This window comes from Chiloscyllium punctatum, chromosome 5 (genome assembly GCF_047496795.1).
Source record: "Chiloscyllium punctatum isolate Juve2018m chromosome 5, sChiPun1.3, whole genome shotgun sequence".
NCBI classification, from domain to species: domain Eukaryota; kingdom Metazoa; phylum Chordata; class Chondrichthyes; order Orectolobiformes; family Hemiscylliidae; genus Chiloscyllium; species Chiloscyllium punctatum.
In genome coordinates this window covers 92,981,343-92,992,593 of record NC_092743.1, presented here as the reverse complement: position 1 = coordinate 92,992,593, position 11,251 = coordinate 92,981,343, and the positions used below count along the sequence as shown (strand labels likewise).

The window sequence follows — 11,251 nt, the reverse complement described above, 5'->3', positions numbered from 1 at the left end:
AAGCCAGACCAGATAAGGATGAGAGATTTCCTTCCCTAAAGGGCATTAGTGAACAAGATGTATTTTTACGACAATTGATTCATGATCATCATCAGACTCTTATTTCCGGATTTTTCTTATTGAACTCAATTCAATCTGCTGAAGTAGGATTCAAACCCAGGACATTATCTGGGTCTCTTGATTAACAGTCTCAATAACAACACTAGGCCATTACCTTTACCTGCCTCATTTAACTTGTTAGCTATTTACTGTTCACTCCGCCTTCTCCATAATCAATAGGCAACAGGAAGCATTCTTTACCGAGGTGCTGCAATCTTGAGTAGGCCCAGTAAAGCACTACCTGAGGTAATTGTTCCTTCTGTAGTGATAACCATTGCTGTTGCCATGGTGCAGATAGCTTTCACTCAATGCACCTGTAAAAAAGCCATGAAGTTCATATTATATCGAAATTTGTATGATGCCTGAATCTGTCCATATGATGGCACTGTATCCATTTACAATAAACTGCCTTCCCAGCCCACAGTAATATATGGAGATATGTAGATTGCTCAACACTTTGAAACAGGTGTGGATCTGTTTGACCAGCATTCAGTTCAAAACTGTCAGATAACAAGTCCAGGCACAGATGATGCAGCTAAGTTACATGGGTTTTCTTTTATCAAAAAAAAAGGCCCTTGTCTTTTTCTTAATGTTGCTGTTGTCCAGTAGACCCATGTTTAATCATGAAATAAGTTTCAAACAAAGCTACCCTGAATTTCAGACTAAGCGAGCATGAGTGGTTAAAATGGATTTTGTGAAGAGACAACACTGATCACCAACTGCCAAACCTGTCTTTGTCTGCCTTGGCTACGACTTACAATTTTTAATTTCTCCCTGCCACATCTGAAAGGCAGCAATTCTGAGAACAATACTCTCTCAGTACTCCATTAGAATATCTAGGGTAGGATTAAGGAAAACCCCAAGGCATTCTATACTAATGTGAGGAACAAGAGGATGGCCAGAGTGAGGGTAGGGCTGATCAGGGATACTGGATGGAACTTGCACTTGGAGTCGGTGGAGGTAGGGGAGGTCCTTAATAAATACTTTGCTTCAGTATTCACTCTGGAGAGGGACCTTATCGTTTGTGAGGACAGTATGAAACAGACTGATATGCTCAAACTGGTTGATGTTAAGAAGGAGGATGTGCTGAAAGTTTTGAACAACATAAGGATAGATAAAGCCCCTGGACCAGAAGGGATATACTCTAGGCTACTACAGGAAGTGAGGGAAGAGAATGCTGAGCCTTTGGCGATGATCTTTGCATCCTCACTGTCCACTAGAGTAGTGCCAGATAATTGGAGCTGGCAAATGTTATTTCCTTGTTCAAAAAAGGGAATAGGGATAATGCTGAGAATTACAAACCAGTCAGTCTTAAGTCTGTGGTGGACAAAGTATTGGAGAAGACTCTGAGAGACAGATTTATGATTACTTGGAAAACCATAGTTTGATTAGAGATAGTCAGCATGGTTTTGTGAGGGGCAGGTCATGCGTCACAAAGCTCATTGAGTTCCTTGAGGATGCGACAAAACAAATTGATGAAGGTAGAGCAATGGATGTGGTGTACATGGATTTTAGCAAGGCGTTTGATAATGTTCCCCATGGTAGGCTCGTTCAGAAAGTAAGGAGGCATGGGATACAGGGAAATCTGTCTGTCTAGATACAGAATTGGCTGCCCCATGGAACACAGAGGGTGGTAGTAGATGGAAAGTATTCAGCCTGGAGCTCAGTGGCCAGTAGTGTTCCACAGGGATCGGTTCTGGGACCTCTACTTTTTGCGATCTTTATAAATGACTTGGATGAGGAAGTGGAAGGTTGGGTTAGTAAGTTTGCTGATGACACAACGTTTGGTGGAGGTACGGATGATCTTTGCATCCTCACTGTCCACTAGAGTAGTGCCAGATGATTGGAGCTGTCAAATGTGGAGGGCTGTTGTAGGTTGCAATGGGACATTAACAGGATGCAGAACTGGGCTGATAAGTGGCAAATGGAATTCAACCTGGAAAAGTGTAAAGTGATTCACTTTGGAAGGTCAAATTTAAAGGCAGAATACAGGGTTAAAGGCAGAATTCTCGGCAGTGTGGATGAACAGAGGGATCTTAGGGTCCATGTCCATTGATCCCACAAAACTGCCACCCAAGTTGATAGGGTTGTTAAGAAGGTGTATGATGTGTTGTCTTTCATTAACAGGGGGATTGAGTTTAAGAGCCGTGAGGTTATGCTGCAGTTCTATAAAGCCCTGGTTAGACCACACTTGGAAAATTGCGTTCAGTTCTGGTCGCCTTATTATAGGAAAGATGTGGAAGCTTTAGAGAGGGTGCAGAGGAGATTTACCAGGATGCTGCCTGGACTAGAGGACATGTCTTATGAAGAAAGGTTGAGGGAGCTAGGGCTCTTCTCATTGGAATGAAGAAAGATGAGAGGTGACTTGATAGAGGTGTACAAGATGATGAGAGGCATAGATGGAGTGGATAGCCATGGCAGAAATATTTATCACGAGCTGGCATAATTTTTAGTTGATTGGAGGAAGGTTTAGGGGAGATGTCAGAGGTCGGTTCTTTACACAGAGAGTGGTGGGTGTCAGCAGTGGTAGTGGAGTTAGATACATTAGGGACATTTAAGCAACTCTCAGATAGGCACATGGAAGTTAGTGCAATGAAGGGTATGTAGATTAGCCTGATCTTAGAGTAGGATAAAACGCTGACACAACATTGAGGCCTGAAGGGCCTGTATTGTGCTGTACTGTTCTATGTTCTATCTCTTTTGATTTTCGTGCACAAGCCCTGGAGTGAGACTTAAACCGGGAATTTCAGAAGTAAATGGAAATGAACCACAGCTGACACTGGCTTATAACAAGGTATATGTTGGTTCTTTGAAATCTTTACTCATTCTGTCTTCCTTGTTGAAATGAAAATTACTCTTCAATTAAATAATAGTTGTTCAGGAAAGAAATGAAACCTGACACTAAATCCAGATTTGACCAGTGGAACAGCGGACTACTGCTTAGCACTGCAGCCTCACAGCACCAGGAATCTGGGTTCAATTCTAGCCTTAGGAGACTGTTTGTGTGAAGTTTGCACATTGTCCCTGTTTCTGTGTGGTTTCCACCAGGTACTCCTGTCTCCTCCCACAGTCCAAAGATGTGAAGGTAAGGTGAATTGACCATGCTATATGTCCAGGAATGTGCAAACTGGATGGCTCATTCATGGTAAATACAGGGATGGGGGAGACACTCTTTGGAAGATTGGTGTAGACTCAATGGGCTGAATGGTCTCTTTCCATGCTTTAGGGATTCTATGAACCATTAAAATCAACCACATCACAAAGTTTGACAACCCTAAGTCCATGCTGTATCCACATCACCATTCAAACTTCAGCAAGGAAGAATTTATTTAAGGATTCACTTATTTAATAAGGTGAACAATAAAACCATCAAGATCTAAGGAGGTAGCAACAAATTGATAAGTGCTGCAACTAGTTAGAAAGGAATGCAGTGCAATAGGCAGGATAGCTTGTTACCAAGATTTTTGCCAGCAATGTCAACAGCACAAGAAAGATCTGACAAATGTTTTCTCCAAATCCCATATAAGCAACATTGAGCTTTGGACCTGCTGAACTCAGACATTGCAGTTTACATAAGAGTAAGTTTTGTTTCAACACCAACCTTTTCATGAATTGAATGGGAATCAGAAGAATGAACAACAACTCAGTTCTGAAGAGTAGTCTAGGAACCATTGCGTGTTTTCTTGCTAAGAGCAAGGAGTTTTGAACTTAGTGCAGGTGTGTACATCATCCTATGGGATCAGGAGGCCAAACTGGAGATGGTAAATGAGTGGCAATAGTCCAGGAGGAAGTGAAGTGGTTAGGGGAGACACAAAATAGTTTTGTGTTTCAAGGTTCTATTTCAGTACATCAACGAAAAAAAACCACGATATTTCAGCATGTCAAAGCTTCATACATCCAAGTCTGAGACATCAAAATAGACTTTATCAATATTCAATCTATTAGTAGTCTATAATATATTCATGAAAACAAAACTTTAATGTGTTAGAATATTTATATTTCTTGTTCAACAATGATAGCTTTATGAATGATTAATAGATTAAGCCAATTTTAATATAAAATGTTAATTATGATGACCTTACAATGATTGAATTTGAAATTCACTAAGCTCCCTGATTATCATTAAAAAAAAACATATGGTTCACTAATGTCTTTCAGGGAAGGAAATATGCTGCCTTAACCTTGGCTGACTAATGTCACTCCAGACAAACAGCAATAGGGCTGACCCTTACCTGTGCTCTGAAATTGAAAGCCATTCAGTCACCTTATTTTTACAGAGAAGTTAAACAAGAATAGAACTGAATGGACCACACAGCATTGTCCCAGGTGTGTCCCAGAGGTGACATAGGCACACCAAGCCTGGTCATCTCTGTAAGGTCCTGCTCACAAACATCTGGGGACTTATTCCAAAATTGGGAGAGCAGTCTCATAGACTAGTTAAGTGACACACTGACATGGTCATACTCCCCAAATCATATCTTCCAGTCTTCATCTCAAAGACCGCCAACACCATCCCTGGGTATATGCTCTCTCATCAGCATGACAGACCCTGTAGGAGATGGCAGCCTGGTGGTATACAGTCAGGAGGGAGTTGTCCTGGGGGTCCTCAATATTTACAGTGTATCCCATGAAGAGTGATGGCATTAGGGAAAATTTAAGCATGGAAAGCTCTTATGATTCCTACAACTCATGAATCAAGACATTCTGAACACCTTTGGATGAAGTTCTGAGTATAGCAAGAGCTGAATATATTCTGAGTAGGGGATTTCACTGGCCATCATCAATACTGGTTCATCAGTATCACTAATAAATTAATCTCTAAGCTTATGTTCCATTTATCCCTTACTCTATCATTACTGTCAAGTTAGGAATTAAACTTGATTCAATCAAGTTTGCCAAAAATCAGCAGCCAGAATATATAAAAAGAGAGGTAGATCTGGTGTAGCTGTGTCCATGATAAACAGAAAAGGCAGAACAGTGCTAAGCTATCATGCTATCTATCAATCCAATCAAAGTTATGTATTCTTGTCACATCCAGTACTGAATAGTTGTGGACTACTTAACAAATCACAAGAGAAGGGAATCCACAAGTACCTCCGCCTTCAGTAATAGAGATCTCCACCACATCAGTTCAAATGACAAAGCTGAAGCATTTGCAGAAGTGCTGAGTCAGGAGCCATCTTATCCTCCACTGCATCACAGATGTCAATTTTCAGTCAATTCAATTCACTCCATATGCTATCAAGAACAAACTGAAGGCACTGAATATAACAAGAGGTGTGGGACCTCACAACTGTAAAACTAACATAACTAGCTGAACCCTTCTGCAAGCTGGGCATTTACCTCATAATGTGAAGAATTGCCCAAATATGTCCTGTTTGTCAATAGGGAGGGAATTCCAAGATTTTGCCAGTGACGGTGAAGGAAAGGTAAACTATTTCCAAGTGAGGATGGTGAGTGGCTTGGAGGGAACTTGCACGTGATGGTGTTCCCATTTATCGGCTGCTCTTGTCCTTCAAGATGGAAGTACTCATGTGCTTAGAAAGTGCTGTCTGAGAATCTTTGGTGAACTTCTGCAATGCATCTTGTAAATAGCACACACTGCTACTACTGAACATCAGTGGTGGAGGGAGGGGATGTTTGTGGTTATGGTGCTAATTAAGTGGGCTGCTTTATCCTAGATGATGTCAAGCTTCTTGAGTGCCATTGGAGCTGCACTCATCCAGGCAAATGGAAAGTATTCCATCATATTCCTGTCTTGTGCATTGTCGATGATGAACAGGCTTTAGGTAGTCAGGAGGTGAGTCTCAGTCATTGAGATGAGATTCTCATTCCTGAGTGAAGACATGTCTATTAACAAGGGTTGTCACACATTGTCACCCTAATTTCTACCTAATCTCATCTCACTCCTACATATCTCCCATTCTTACACCTGCTAGATAAATACCTGATGGTAAGGATTCTCAATGTGAAAGTCTCTTGGATATGTTGTGACTCCGGCTCACTTTTGCTCTGCTGGGTTTCATTTTGGACACCGAGCTCCCACAAATTAGGGTACACTCCAAGGGCCAGTGACAGCATGTACCTCATATATACCGACATATAACACGTGAGGTACATATGAGCTTCTCTGCTTCGTCATGGCACATCTCCAACCCACATAGAGTGCTCTGCACCTTAAAGCTCACTGGTACTTTTCATTGTGATGATACTATAGTGGGTGGCACGGTGGCACGGTGGTTCGCACTGCTGCCTCACAGCGCCAGAGACCCGGGTTCAACTCCCGCCTCAGGCGAATGACTGTGTGGAGTTTGCACATTCTCCCCGTGTCTGCGTGGGTTTTCTCTGGGTGCTCCGGTTTCCTCCCACAGTCCAAAGATGTGCAGGTCAGGTGAATTGGCCATGCTAAATTGCCCGTAGTGTTAGGTAAGGGGTAAATGTAGGGGTATGGGTGGGTTGCGCTTCGGAGGGTCGGTGTGGACTTGTTGGGCCGAAGGGCCTGTTTCCACACTGTAATGTAATCTATAAGGCCACTCAATGCATAGGGATAGGCACCCAGCTCATGGACTGGCCTGGGGAGCATCACTGGTCTGCTCACTTGCCCCCTTAGCAACCACGGACTTTGCACCTCCTTGAATGCTCACATTCTTGTCTTGCTTTTTGTCATCTGCCCCCTTTACCAAAGATTAAAGATTGCTGGCTTTTCCCTTTGGTTATTGGTTGTGCAGTGATCAGGAGATTTGTTTAGCTCACCAATACTCCAGAAACTGAAAGCTCTAAACACTTATCAAATTCAGATTGGACCTTATCAGAGTAATTCCAGAGAGATGTGGAGACCAACTAAACAACCAGAGGCAACTCATCATTTTTCTGAAGACCAATATAAACCAGGCCTGATTTCAGCAGAGGCTTTTGGCTAAATTACAGACAGACAAGTGCAGCAGAAAGCAGTCCCCAGTGTTGCTGTGGAGACAGATGATGCAGCACTTCTTTCCTCAATTCCTACATCGCCTGCACACTATGTGCAGTTCAGTATAGGCAATCCACATAACCTGCACATCTTTGGACGGGGGGGAGGAAACTTACACAGACACAGGAAAACTGTGCAAACTCAACACAGGCAGTTACCCAAGGATGGGATCAAACCTGGGCCCTTGGCTCTGTGAGGCATCAATGCTAACCACTGAACCACTATGCTGCCCCTTTTCTCAGTATGAAGTGCAAGGGGCTAGCTCCTGTTTTAGACTATATAGCGACACTTGAAATCACCCTGCTTAATATCACCCTGCAGCAATTGTATTACAAACACTTTAGTGGCATAACTGGGAAATTGGGATGGCCATATATTTTCCAGTGATGACTCCAGGTGTCAAACAAAGTGAGAGCAAGCGTCAACCACAAAATAGGCACAGTATCAGCTAATGTCTATTTATATCATAATTGTTTGCCTTTATTGGTGACAAAAATTGTTATCATTTGTCAAAACATAGACTGTACAAAGTATAGAATTAAATTTGATGAAGCACTCATATTTATTAACCTTTCAAGTGTGTGGATCATATTGTGCTATCTCTTCTATGGAATGGCATCTCCAGACAGTTTGCAACTGACTTGAAAACCCAAAGATTATTGGTGTTGAATTCAAGTAGATTTTATGTTCCAGTGCTATTTACATTACTGTCATCTCTGAAATAGACGTAGTCACTCTTGATTCCAGTTATTCACCGCCCCTCTCTGAGTACCTTTTGCTCTGGAAAGTTTGATAATCAATGTTACTCGTGTTAATTTGCTGTAAATAGGATTTCAATGAGGAAGCACAAAAATAACAGGTGGATTTTATTTCAGCTATTTTACACACCTTGGGAAAAGATAGTTGACCTCTGTTGGAATTAATTAAGATCTTCTGAAGGATTTTTCAATAAGATGCTTAAAACCATGAATGTTTAAATAGAGTTTTTAAATTGTTTCCAATGGCTGAAGGGTCAATCACCACAGAGCAGCAATAAAGGATTTGCACCAGAACCAGAGGTGACATTTTCCAGGTAATGTCATGATCCCAGCTGATATCATGACTGGACAAGTCAGATCCCTGACTGAAATCGGACTTGGAATCTATTTTGCTTGTTTTCTTCTTTTGTTTTATCCAAATAAATATTAGAATTTGCTCTTTCAATGCTGGTGCACCAACTATGCAGTTGAAACTGGTCCAGGCTGTTGGATTACAGATTGCTCCATTTTGCATTCCTTCTGTTCTGAAATAGATGTAGTTGACAAGATCTTACCCTTGGGCTCAACAATGCTGACATGATCAGGGTGCAATTCTACTACTTAGGTCCTGCGTTAGCGTCATCTTAACTTTAACTCCAAACACACCATGTCCGAGCAGTATATGGCATTCAGCTGTATCAACATAGTTGTTCACTGGGTCACCATGTGGATCATCAGACCATCAACAAAGTTCATGGACTTAGTCTCTTGCTTTGTAGTTTTCTGGAAACTACCACCTCGCCGCCTTGGTCCACTTTCCATAATAAAGGTGAAAAACACAGTAAGAGGCTCGGCCAACACATTGTATTGCAGTGATTATGCCTGCACAAAGCCCTCTAGTGGCAACCTTTTCAGTATAAAACCCAATACTTCCCTCTGGAAAACCAAATTGCTTATGAGCAACAGCAGTCAATTCACAGGTTGATTTACTGAGATGGTCTTTTGCTCAAACACAAGCATACAACGTGGTCTTAACAATGAAACAGAACATCACTATATGAAATATAAATGTTAATAAATGATCAAGCTATTTACATATTGTACAATTTTCAAGATTTAAAAATGTACGGTATAAATAAATTCCATCTATCACAACACCATCAATTTACTGCAATCGAATGCCCAAGAAAATTTGCTTTTCTATCATATCTATGGATTTACCTTAACTGTTTCTTGCAATTCCTGAGCTTGAAAGTTTGATAGCCTTTCCTTAATTAGTCACACACTGAACTTAGAGCTTCTCAATTTCAAGTACTCACATCAGGGTTCTAAACAAATACTCCTGCTCTGGAGATTTCAAACAAAACCTCTTACACTGAGGTTACCTATCCCCTAACTTTTCTGAACTAACTAGTTTCTCAGGAAAAACTGTTTCATAGATTTAACACCAACTAGGATTACTGCAAACTGAAACACTAAAGTTTTCCAAAAAAAATTATCCTTCTAACTGAAAACAGGCTAATCTTCTTCAATGTTTATTCTGCTGGTTTGTAAATCTTAGCCAATGCAAATAAACTCACATTATCACTCCATGGATTCTCTCTCTCACGCTAGTTTTAAAAAATGGCTGCAGAAATATTAACAAGTTAACTATTAAACCTCTTCATACAATCAGACCAAAATCTAAATGCTGCAAGTTCAAAATCGAAGCTCTAAAATAAATGATATTAAAGTATGTATAAATCACAGCACCAAATGGTGACAATTTGGACTGCAGTGTCTGATAGTATGGTGAATACAGGTTCAATTGTCACTTTCAAAAGGGACTTGAATGAATATCTCAAAGTGAAAATATTGTAGGGGCATGGAGAATTAGCATGCAACTGTACCAATTGAAACGCTCTTTGAAACTGGTGTGCCACAAGGATAAGTGTTGGATCCAATGGTTTTCATCATTTATCTAAATGATTTGAATGTGAATATGGGAGTCATGGTTAGTAAGTTTGCAGATAGGGATATAGTGGACAGTGAAGAATATTATCTCAGAGTGCAACAAATTCTTGATCAGATGCATCAATGAGCCGAGGGGTGGCAGATGGAGTTTAATTTAGATAAATGTGAGGTGTTGCACTTTGGTATGGCAAACCAGGGCAGGACTTATACACTTAATGGTAAGGCCCTGGGAGTTTTGCCAAACAAAGAGACCCAGGGGTGTGGTTCATAGTTTCTTGAAATTGGAGTTGCAGGCTGACAGGTTAATGAAGAAGACGTTTGGTATGCTTTCATTTATTGGTCAGTGCACTGAGTATAAGAGTTGACAGGTCATGTTGTGGCTGTACAGGACATTGATGAGGCCACGTCTGGAATATCGTGTGCCATTCTGGTCACCCTTCTATAGGAAGGATGTGGTTAAACCTGAGAGGATGCAGAAAAGATTGTCAAGGATGTTGCCAGGACTGGAGGGTTTGAACTGCAGGGAGAGGCTTAATAAACTGGGCATATTTTCCCTGGAGTGTTGGACAATGAGGGGTGACCTTACATAGGTTTATAAAATCATGAAGGGCATGGATAGGGTGAATAGCCAAGGTCTTTTTCTTAGGGTGGTGGAGTCCAAAGCTAGAGGGCATAGGTTTAGGGTGAAAGGGGAAAATTTAAAAATAAACTGAGCATGATGCATGGATGGAGTGAGCTGCCAGAGGAAGTGGTGGAGGTCAGTACCATTATAACATTTAAAAGGAATCTGGATAGGTATACGGATAAGAAGAGTTTAGATGGATATAGGGCCAAATGCTGGCAAATGGGACCAGGTCAGATTGAAATATCAGTTCGGCGTGGATGAGTTGTTCCAAAAGGTCTGCTGCCGCTCCGTTTAACTCTATGACTCTGTGACTGTATGAGATCCAATGCAGCTCAAAGGGCCAAATGGCTTCATTCAATGTTATACTATTCCATGACTCTATGATTCATGCAGCAAAGATATAGTTTTAAACGGAATCATCGCCACATTCTCCAGACCCTTGAGCTACTTTACAAGACATGAAACAAAACATTCCAGTTAGTCAGCATGGTCTTGAATGTGACTGCCTTAAACGTAAGGCTGTGGAAAGTGTTATGAATGCTGGAGTTTCCACGATAATTATTTTGTGAACCGTTTTTCACTCAAGGTAAAATAAAGTAGTTTGGAGAGGGATGTGATCTCCTGTGACACCTGTTCAGAAGTAAGCCAATGTGACCTGATTTATATCTCCCTGGAGCCAAACTCATGTGATCATGCTGTAGAGGCAGAATCTTAAATGAAAATCTATTCAAGTGTAAGTCTGAACACATGCATTCAAAAAAGGAGGCTGCTTGTCATGCGGGGTACAAATACAAAGACTCTCAGAACCACACGAAAAGATTTGTGGAGCAATATCCACAATAGGCAATGTTATATCCAGCAGAAATA

General features: G+C 41.2%; 1 pseudogene; it reads right to left on the bottom strand.

Annotated features, from left to right (window-relative positions):
- Positions 1-8,224: 8,224 nt before the first annotated feature.
- LOC140476799 (small ribosomal subunit protein uS3-like) overlaps positions 8,225-11,251 on the bottom strand; it is a 69,480-nt pseudogene continuing 66,453 nt past the window's right edge.